Source organism: Trichoplusia ni, chromosome 27, assembly GCF_003590095.1.
Source record: "Trichoplusia ni isolate ovarian cell line Hi5 chromosome 27, tn1, whole genome shotgun sequence".
Classification (NCBI taxonomy): Eukaryota; Metazoa; Arthropoda; class Insecta; order Lepidoptera; family Noctuidae; genus Trichoplusia; species Trichoplusia ni.
In genome coordinates, this window is record NC_039504.1 from 1,729,104 (window position 1) to 1,741,251 (window position 12,148).

At 35.5% G+C, this 12,148-nt stretch overlaps 1 protein-coding gene across 2 annotated transcripts in view; it reads right to left on the reverse strand.

Annotated features, from left to right (window-relative positions):
- LOC113505848 (phospholipase D3-like) overlaps positions 1–12,148 on the reverse strand; it is a 54,240-nt gene that overhangs the window by 38,909 nt on the left and 3,183 nt on the right. The window lies entirely within an intron of this gene.

Here is a 12,148-nt window from a genome sequence, read left to right on the forward strand (position 1 = left end):
GGGCCTCATTAAGAATACTGTTTTAAAAGTAAAATAATAACAATGTACCGTCAGCGAAAAATAAAAGCACTTTCCAGTAGTTTCCAGTACAATATTAGCTTATTTTCAGCAGAATTTTCGCGTAAGTAGAGTGAGTCTTTAATGTAGAGTATTTATTAATGGTACTTAAAATGAGCAAACTCGATTTTAGTGTTAAGTTCTTTATGATTTATTTTAGGATTGGAGAAGATGAAATATAAAGAATTTCTAAGACATATTCGATACTAATCTTAGTTTTTTTATATGATCCGTAATACCCTACAGTTAATTGGAAGTACTTACATAAAAAAAAAAACAAAATTAATGCTTAATTTAACTATATATACTTGCGAAGACAATTTACAAAATAGGTATTCGGAAAAGCAATTTACATACCGGGTTAATAGTTAAATATTGCTTAGAAACTACACGCAAGGGATAATACGATTAAAAATACATCAGCTACAATTTATACGATGTTTTCGTTTATTCGATTTTCAGGCTAATGGTTATAATTGATTTAAAGGATTTGGCAATGACCTCAATATAAATCTGTTAAATTTTGAATACCAGCTTTTGTTATCGCAACCACAAGAACACGAAAATTTTAAGCGAATGTATAGTCCCAATTTTATCTACAAGATAGAGCAAACTACAGCTCCATAGATAGCCATCAGTTTTGGCTGCAAGAAAGTTCTATCTATATCTATACTTATAATAAATCTGTAGAGAGGTCAATTCTGTACATAAAATATATTTAAAAAATAACTATCAAGGGGTGGTTAGGGATCGCTACTGATGCCAAAAATGCAATCAGTAAAATTTTTGTCTGTCTGTCTGTCTGTCTGTCTGTCTGTATATTCGTTATAGAAACAAAAACTACTCGACGGATTTTAACGAAATTTGGCACAATTATTCTTCATACTCTTGGGCAGGTTATAGTATACTTTTCATTACGCTACGACCAATAGGAGCAGAGCAGTGAAGGGAAATATTGGGAAAACGGGGTAAGTTACTCCATTTTTTAAGCTTCCGTCACGTGTGCAGGCTTATAGGTTAAAGCTACATAGAAATCATGTATGACGGAAATATTCTCCCTAAAATTATATAAAAAATATTCCTCGACAGCATATGTCTAACTTTTATGGTTGACTCACAATAACACGTGAAACTCCCGATAGCTTAGCAATTCGGAGATTTCTGATTGTATTTGTCTACTCTAACGTTTACAACACTATCACTCATCCCCAATTAAAAAAGTTAACATTATTACCTATTCAATAAAAAAAGAATCATGTAAATCGGTGTAGAAACACCAAAGTTATACATGAAATAATAAGAAATCGCGCGTGAATACAGAGTCATGCTATAAGGATTATTTTTGTGTATCGGTTGCCGCGCTCGACGCGCGTCGTGGCGGGAGGTATAAAAAGGCGGGGGGTCCGCGCTCGAGCGTCATACAATATTTGGCTGTTGATGCGAATAGACGTTCAGACTGTTCGACCTTATTGACAATCAATAATTGTTATTTGCAAACCGTGCTTATCAGCACGACTTTTAGTCTTTGAATAGTTTATTTTTAGAATTGTTTTGTTGTTAGTTTATATAATAGGTATTAGATTAATAGTATTAGTAGTAGGTACACCTATTAGTTATTTTGGTAGTGTTTAATTGTATTAATAGTTTATTTTCGTAATTGGTAGTGTTTAATTATATTAATAGTTTATTTTCGTAATTTTTATATTATTTATTTTGGTAGTGTTTAATTGTATTAATAGTTTATTTTCGTAATTTGGTAGTGTTTAATTAAATTAATAGTTTATTTACGTAATTGGTAGTGTTTAATTAAATTAATAGTTTATTTTCGTAATTGGTAGTGTTTAATTATATTAATAGTTTATTTTCGTTATTATTATATTAGTTATTTTGGTAGTGTTTAATTGTATTAATAGTTTATTTTCGTAATTGGTAGTGTTTTATTATATTAATAGTTTATTTTCGTAATTATTACATAATAACTATATATAATTGTAAGTGTAAGGTAGCTTCAGTTACCGTCGATTAAAAATACACAATGCCACCTAAAAAACGACCATCTTTATCTCGAAATTCGAGAGATGCTAAAAGGATGAGAAATGCGCGTTCTCAAGAATCGGCAGAAGAAAGAGCACATCGGTTAAACTCTATGAGAGTTAGTGCCTCAACCTCTCGAGCCAACGAAAGCTCTCCAGAGAGAGAGATGCGATTAGCAGCTGACAGAGCGAGACGAGCTACATCACGGGCGTCTCAAAGCTCTTCTCAACGAGAGCTGAGGCTTACCATTGACCGAGAACAACATGTGTTATCCCGAGATGCTGAAACTGCGTCACAACGAGAATTGCGTCTCACTGCTGACCGCGAACGGCATACATTGTCTAGCGAGTCAGAAACCTACACTGAGAGGGAATTGCGTCTCACAGCTGACCGCGAACGTCATATATTGTCTCGCGAGTCAGAAACCTTCACTGACAGAGAATTGCGTCTCACAGCTGACCGCGAACGTCATATATTGTCTCGCGAGTCAGAAACCTACACTGAGAGGGAATTGCGTCTCACAGCTGACCGCGAACGTCATATATTGTCTCGCGAGTCAGAAACCTACACTGAGAGGGAATTGCGTCTCACAGCTGACCGCGAACGTCATATATTGTCTCGCGAGTCAGAAACCTACACTGAGAGGGAATTGCGTCTCACAGCTGACCGCGAACGTCATATATTGTCTCGCGAGTCAGAAACCTACACTGAGAGGGAATTGCGTCTCACAGCTGACCGCGAACGTCATATTTTATCTCGAGAATCTGAAACTTTAACTCAATATGAAGACCGTTTGACAAATGATAGGGTGCACCATAATGTTATTCGATCTCTCGAAGACGCACATGAGCATGAACAACGACTAGAGTCGGTACGCGAATATTATAATTCTTTGAGACAAGAACGATCAGTAAGTTTGTCTAATGAAAGATTAAGAATCGAAAATATTCGGTCTCTTGAAACGGACGAACAGCGAGAGGCCCGTCTTACTGCAGACAGATTTCGACATAGCCTTAATAACTTAGATGTACACATAGAAGATCAATCTAGAAATTCGGTGGCTTGGTCCGACAAATATAAAAGTGGGTTTGCTTATAACCTCACAATTGATTATGGATCATCTTCTGTAATAGGCGATATGAACGTGGTATGTCGTTTTTGTAATGCTTCAAAGTGGAGTAAGGAGTCAGCTGGTTTCTGTTGTTCTACAGGTAAAATAAATTTGCCTTCATTCGAAGACCCACCGGAACCTTTGAAATCACTACTTTTAGGGGAACATATACAATCTAAACAGTTTTTAGATAATATTCGCACTTATAATAGTGCATTTCAAATGACATCCTTTGGCGCTCAACAAATCTCAGAAGGTCATTTCATGCCTACTTTTAAGATACAAGGTCAGGTTTACCATTTGATAGGATCCCTTTTGCCTGAAAACCAACCTAAGTTTCTTCAAATATATTTTGTATCCGACTACAACGAACAGTCGAATATAAGAAATCAATATTTCCCGAATTTAAATACTGAACTCATATCACAACTTCAGAACATGTTGCATCAGGTTAATTCGTATGTATGCAGTTTTAAATCGGCATTAGAAGCTCTTCCTCGAGATGATGATAACAATTATAAAATTGTTATAAATGCCGATAGGCGTCCAACTCAGGAACACCCTGGGCGTTATAATGCTCCATCCACGAATGAAGTTGCTGTGGTATTGGTCGACCAGGAATGTGATAGGCGTGATATCGTTATCCGTTCCAGAGATAATCGTTTGCAACGTATTTATGAAACCCACAGGGCTTACGACAATTTGCAATATCCTTTGATATACTGTCGAGGGGAAGATGGTTATAATTTTGCTTTATACCAAACTGATCCGCGTACAGGCGCACCTAATTATAATAAAAAGATTTCATGCCTTCAATTTTACTGTTACCACTTGCAAGTAAGACGGAATAGGTTTGTATACTTTCAACGTTTTCGTGGCTTATTCAATCAGTTTATTGTAGACATGTACGCAAAAATTGAAACCGAAAGATTAGTTTATATACGATCTAATCAAAGGCAGCTGCGCGTTGAAGAATACGTGCACCTTCGCGACGCCATGCAGCAAGATAACGATACGGTGAATATGGGTCGTTTAGTTATTTTGCCCTCTTCTTTTACTGGTGGTCCACGATACATGCACGAACGTACTCAAGATGCTTTTTGTTACGTAAGAAAATATGGACGTCCCGACTTATTTATTACTGTAACTACCAATCCTAAGTGGGATGAAATTACTCGGGAGCTTCTTGAGGGTCAAGCACCGCATGACCGCCATGATATCATAGCAAGAGTTTTTCATTTAAAATTAAAATCAATGATAGATCTACTTACCAAAGATAAAATTTTTGGAGAAGTATTGTGTTATATGTATAGTATTGAATGGCAAAAACGCGGCTTACCTCACGCACATATCCTGCTTTGGTTAAAAGATAAGGTTCGACCTAATGATGTAGACAGTTTAATCAGTGCTGAAACTCATATGATACATGGTCCACGTGGTTCGTTTAACGGGAATTCTCCTTGCATGCAAGACGGTCGTTGCACTAAAAGATATCCAAAAGCCTTAGTTGGATGGCACTGTAACAGGACATGATGGATACCCATTATATCGTCGCCGTTCAAGAGATAATGATGGTTTTACTGTTGAAAAGCGAGTGTCTGGACAACAAGTTACTTTAGATAATAGGTGGGTCGTTCCGTATTCTCCTGTGTTGTCCAGAGCATTTCAAGCTCACATAAATGTTGAAATGTGTAATAGTGTAGAGTCAATAAAATATATTTGTAAGTATATTAATAAGGGCAGTGACCAAGCTACATTTGCTTTGAGAAATGAACATGATGAAGTTACAAGATTTCAGTCAGGCAGATATATAAGTTCTTCAGAAGCTGTGTGGCGGATCTTAAGTTTCAACATTCACGAAAGATATCCACCTGTGACTCATCTGGATGTTCATCTTGAAGGCGGCCAACGTATATATTTCAACGCCGAAAATGTCACAGAACGGTTAGAGAACCCTAGACAAACAAGTTTATTAGCATTCTTTCGACTTTGCCAAACTGATGATTTTGCAAAATCTCTTTTGTATGAGGAAGTTCCATCGTATTATACCTACGATAAGCAACGGGGTGTCTTTAATCGAAGACGCCGTGGCAGGCCTGTAGATGGCGAGTCAGGTATTTTTAAAGAACATGTTCTTGGTAGAGTGTACACCGTTCATCCTAACAACGCTGAGTGTTTCTATTTGCGATTATTATTACATACCGTGCGAGGACCAACCTCATTTATAGATTTGAGAAAAGTAGACGATGTTGTTTATCCCACTTATCAAGCAGCTTGCCAAGCGCGTCATTTGCTTGAAAATGATCAGCATTGGGATGACGCTTTAGCAGAATCCTGTGTTAGTGATAATCCACGACGGTTACGCCATTTATTTGTAACATTACTCACATTTTGTAATTTGTCAGATGCTGTAACATTATGGGAAAAATATAAAGAAAAATTTTCAGAAGACTTTCTTAGAAATATACCTAACAATGATGAAGGCACAACTAATGATAATTTCCGTGATCTTGCCATAAATCAGTGCTTATTAGCTCTTCAGGATGACTTAACAGCAGTAGGCGGTAAATCACTCTGTGAATATGGTTTGCCAACACCAACCTCAGTCGGAGAGGTAACTAATAGGGAATATTCCGCAGAGATTGGTTACAATTTAACGGAACTGCTGACAACATTAGAAAACGGTGTCCCAATGATGACTGCAGAACAACGTTCAGTTTATGACCGCGTGTGCAATAGTGTTCAAAATAATTTGGGAACAATATGGTTTTTAGATGCACCTGGAGGAACTGGAAAAACCTTTTTGACTAAATTAATATTGGCTTATGTTCGAAATCAGCGTAAAATTGCTCTTGCCGTAGCTTCATCAGGGATAGCTGCAACATTGCTACCAGGAGGTAAAACTGCTCACAGTATGTTTAAAATACCAATTGATTTAGATCGCACGGAAAATCCAACCTGTAGTATTTCAAGAAATAGCGACAAAGCTAAGGTATTACGCGAGTGTAGTTTAATCATATGGGATGAATGTACGATGGCCCATCGAAAAGGAGTAGAAGCGGTAGACAGAACTTTAAGGGATATAAGACAAAATGATCGACCAATGGGCGGTATCACGGTTTTATTTTGTGGTGATTTCCGACAAACCTTACCGGTAATACCACGGGGAACCCGAGCTGATGAGGTTAGGGCTTGCCTGAAAAGCTCTTATTTATGGCGAGATATACAATCGGTGCATTTGACTATAAATATGCGAGTGAGAACTGGAGATAACCCGGATGATAGTCAATTTTCTGACACATTATTAAAGATTGGTGAAGGTACCTATCCACAACTACACCAAGGAAAACTTATACTGACGCCTGAATTATGTTGTATGGTGCAATCTCAACCACATCTTATATCGTCGGTTTACGGTGACGTAACAAATATATTAAATAGGGACAATTCTTGGCTATGCGAAAGATCTATTTTAACTCCTCGCAATGACCAGGCATCTGAGATCAATAACAAAATACTGTCGAATATACAGGGGGAAAGCAAAGTTTATAGATCAATAAATAGAATGGTCGATGAACAAGAAGCCACTAATTACCCGATAGAATTTTTAAATTCTTTAAATATGCCCGGACTTCCCTCTCATGAAATTTGTTTAAAAATTGGGATACCGATTATTATGCTCCGAAATTTAAAACCACCACAACTTTGCAATGGAACTCGACTAAAAGTAACCCAGTTGCAACAAAATATAATCGAGGCTCAAATTTTAACAGGTTGCGGTGCAGGAGAAACCGTCTTTATTCCCAGAATACCCTTAATACCAAATAATTTTCCATTCCAATTTAAAAGGACGCAATTCCCAGTATCGGTGTGTTATGCAATGACAATTAACAAGGCTCAAGGGCAGACTTTTCGTGTTGCTGGAGTAGATCTCAGTGTCAGTTGTTTCTCACATGGTCAGTTGTATGTTGCTCTTTCCCGTGTTAGCAGTTCTAAAAGTCTTTATGTTCACGTGCCGGACGGGTCAACTTTCAATATAGTTTACCCGGAAGCTTTGCACTAAAGTATTTTCGTTTTATAGGTACCTTTACCTTACCTTTATAAGGCAGTGGTACTTATATTGCCACCAGAATTTGAACCTTAACACATTATTATAAAGTTTAAAAGCTATAAATATTTTTAAGTTCTGTGTCTTATAAAGGGTTAAGCCTTATGTGAACGTGATCTAAACAATATTACCAATATAAATAATAATAATAAATATTACCAATACATTCTTTCAGTCTGTATTGTATATTTTGCATAATGCATTCTATTTTCGTACGGACTCGTATCGTATCGGCAAGACGTTCAGTTAAAAGAAATTTAGAACAGTTTAGGTCGAAGTAGGCCAGGGTTGAGATGAATCGATTGATGGCTTATACTGCAACATGCTAGGGTTGTGCCCGTGAGGTTTATCTGACAGCTCAAGACCTGAAGATGTTCAATTGTTTATATTTAACCAGCAAGAGCTGCTTTATTAAGTGAAAGTAAAGGTAGAGACCTCTTCTAGTAGCAATCGTAATACAGGCTTAAAATATTAGACTGCTAAACTTTTATAGAGAGTTTTTGAGCCAGAAATATGATTAAACTTAAAGAGACATAGAAAATGATTATGTTTGCAAAGAAAGTTTACGTAAATTAACTTATTTCTTCAACTTTCTGACAAATTATACTTCTTTATAATCAAGCTGCGGGAGAATTTGTCTCGTTGAATTACATCATTTTGAACAAGAATAAACTTAGCCTGTTCAAAAAGGACATACTGGGCTTGTACCCAGTATGTCCTTTTTGAACAGGCTATACAACAATATATTACAGCCCTTTTGTCTTTATTTAGTTCAGGAAAGCTTTCTCCTACATGCTGGCACGTGTCACAAGGAGTTTGTACTTTAAATGGCCAATTTAATTTAACATTTCACGAAGTCTATAATAGCGCGTACACGTGATGCATAGGTAAACATGCTCACGGTCCCTGCAATTTGCTGTATGAGGCAATACAATTATGCATGCAAAACATGCAACGTTAAGGTGTGTCTGATAGATTACGATATTAAATGACTAACTACATTAAATACATACACGTTTATAAATAACGTTCTAAATTACGAGCACTAGTAGGTAGGTAGGACAACCCTTTTTTTTTGGTTAAACGGGAAATGCTCTTGGCCACGGACCACGTCGAGCGAGGGAACTGGTGGTGACAGACTCTTACTGACTAAACCTTAACCGTGCAAAGTCTCAACGCATGTAATCGAAGCGCGGCAAAGCATAATGCACGGGTAGTAAGTCCCTGCTAAACGTAATAAGTATGTTAAATAATTGTTTTTTTAATTATTTTTTAATTCACACATTTGATTCGATTAAATTACAGCCGTCTTAAATTACATTCTTATTTTTAGCCGTTACTTATCTGACTTCCAATGTCCAGTGCATGTTATATTCAGATATAGGTACAATAGATAGGTACTCGTACTGACCTGTCTATCAATGTAAACCATGAATAATAATATAATAATTATGAAACACGGATTAATAGAAATCGGCAAGTAATCGGTCATCTTCTTCTTCTAATATATAAAATTCCCGTGTCACGATGTTAGTTACCGTACTCCTCCGAAACGGCTTAACCGATTTTTATGAATTTTTTTACACATATTAGGTAGGTCTGAGAATAGAACAACATCAATTTTTCATACCCCTAAGAGATAAGGGTTGCTAACACTAAAAAAATATATATTTTTTGAATGTGGCATTAAAAATACGTACAACTACAAAAAATAATATTCGGCAAAACAACAACAACGTTTGCTGGGTCAGCTAGTAGAGTTAAAATATAAAATATTTAATAAGATGTACTTAGAAATAATTTGGCTAACAAGATTCGTGCTCAACATTGAGTATTACGTATAGACGCTCTTCAAAAACATTTATCAATTGAAATTCTTTTTACAAAGTAATAATGTTCGCAAATAACCTTCTCGATCTCAAGTCGGAGCCCTCTTAATAAATAATTTAAAAGACTTTCGTATAGAAGTTAAACGTTTATCTCTTACATAAAGCTTACTTTGCCGCCGTTTGCCGCTCAGTATTTTTAGATTCGCATTATTATTTAAACAGTACCGGCATAAAGTACGCTTTCAACTACGTGTGTGACGTGTGTTTCTCTAACTTATTCAGATGGGCTTAAAATGCGAGATTATGGGAAAACCGTAAAAATAAAAATAACTCTATAAGTGTAAAATTAAATTTCAACGTTTTTCGTCCATACATTATAATAATACCGGTAATTAATGAGTTTTGGAAAAGACTCTAAACCCACTTTCTTTGTTCAAGTGAATAACTTTCGTTACTTGAATAAGTCAACTGAAATGTTGTCGCCAATAAAATCATTTTACAACGCATCTATAAGGAAAGACTTTAAACCTGCGTGCAAAACGCAGGCTGTAGGCATTTCGATTGTGGTTTATTGTAACCGTAATTTAATTTACAATCAAACATTTATAGAATTTCATGAGTAAAGAAAATAAAAATTGTCAGCAGTTGGTTACTATTTATCTATTATGCTATTTATATCTGATATTGACAAATCAAAATAAAAAAGCATGTAAAAAATAAAACTCTATTTTAGACTCTGATGCATATTATGTTTGAAGCATTCCTTCGCATTCGCATTTTTTTAGTACTAAGAAAACTGCTTTGATATGAAGTTATTCCATTATTTAATCAACTCATCCAATTTACCTTGTAATTCCATTTAATTATTTTATGAATATGTAAATGAAACAGCTATCAAAATTATAATCTAATATGTACAGTACACATTAACAAAGTCTAAATACCTACATGACAACAATAGCTACAAAATTGTTTTTTTGTTAAAATTTAATTAATTCACCCTAAATTCTGAATATGAGGGAGCCTTTTGTCTCGGGTATTTTCGAAACAAAACTTTCTTACATTCAGCCATATACTTGTAGGTAATTTAAGTTCCCAATCCCAGTTGGAATCTAAAACGAAATTGTTGGCTCACGTTATTCTCACAAATTATATTCTCTGTACAACACATAACACTAACTAACTTAAATCAAAATTATTTCTCAACTACAAGATTTCTCAAAAACTTTTTGATAAATTTAAACTTTCAAAAGCCCCTAAAGTTAATGTTCGCAAGCACTCATGTTTTATTAAAACACATGAATAATGTGTAAAATCAACCATATATTAAAAGCGTCCTTATGTAAAGGTAGTAGAGTTGATATTCCTACTTGGTATATGACTCTTCGACGCCTAGATCGTACATTAGAGTATAGTGTACCATGCATGAAAGACAAAGTGTTATGCAAATGTGTTGGATGGCGGCACGCGACATTAACATGTCAATTGCCCTTCACTAGAACTACTATCGGAGTTTTAGTAATATTAAATTCTTGATACATACTTAAAGTGAGGTACAACATCGATCACAGGCTATCGCACTAGTGGTATCGATATATCGAGTCATTTATGAATGATGGGATCAACAAGTTCGGATTCCAAGATTCAAGTTCTGCTATTGTTTGAATTGTGTTTGGCTCATACTTGTATACATTTTAGGCCAAGGGTATAACAGACGGACAGGTAGCCAGACAGTGGACCCATAGTCATATGCTTTGTTACTATGGCTCCACTGTTGGTTTGCGTGCCTGCTATACTTAATTAATCTCATTAACCGTGATAGTTAGTACAAATTTTCACAGACGATGATTTTTGATACCCCAGGTTGGTAGGTTCATTATTTGATAGACCTCAGGGTCGCGGGCCTCAATCGTACTTGATCGATTTTTTTTAAACGTAACCACTCAATATTTACTCATTATTTATGCGAGTAATTTAGATTCTACCAAAGCTTTTAAATGCCTAGATTGATTTTAAAGGAAATTAGAGAATCCTAACACCACAGTGTGCCAGCAGTAAGAAAGATCGCAAAAGATTAGTGAAATACGGAGCCTTTAAATTAAATGTATGTATATATATATTTTACAGTTTGTATTTCTAAATATGCTAAACGCAATAGCAATCAAATCAATAGAATAACTTATTCTACTCTCTTCCTTTGTCCCAAAATTATCTCACTTACAAAGGTCTAAATGAAACAGGTTTTATTTTATTATTAGTTCGCTACTCTACGTTCAATCTACGTACAAGTGTTCATTACCTACGACCACATTATAGTTACCGCTGGCCATTAATAGTTCTATTAAAACGAGCTACTAATTCTAGCAAAAAAAGGTTGGTTATAATTGCTTCAATCTCGTTCGTGGAATCAATGTTTACGCGGCATAATTATAGGTAATTTTAGCCTGCAATACAGCCTGTGCTAGCGTGCCTATACAATTGTTATCGTAAAAACCATTTTTAAATAAGGTAAATATATAGGGGTATGTCTACTGGGCTTCGATAGAGATTTTATCAATGATATGTTGGTTCTATATCGATACGAAGCTACATGTTATTGACTTGGCATTTAACTGCCATAGTTCTCTTTATTGTAGCCACAAATGTCTATAATTAAGTTAAAAAATTCGCGACTTAATTTTTAACTCTTATAAAAACTCCCAGAAAAATGAATTTGAATAACTCTGTTCTTTAAAAAAACAACATCATAAAATAGGTGCTTACTAGTAATTTGGTTAACACTGCTACGAGCACGTAGCGGATTACTACGCGCTGCTACGAAACCACGTAGCTTGTGTCAAACTCTGTAGATCGTAGCTTCTAACGAGAGAGCTTTGTCACGACTTCACAAGAATACGCCTTTCTTTATCCAGTTTTTAAATCAATGTTTCTATATGCCTTAGCAATATTTTAACAACTGTTTCTGTATTACTCCGATAGCATTGGTTTTTGAAGTTGGTAAGAATTCTT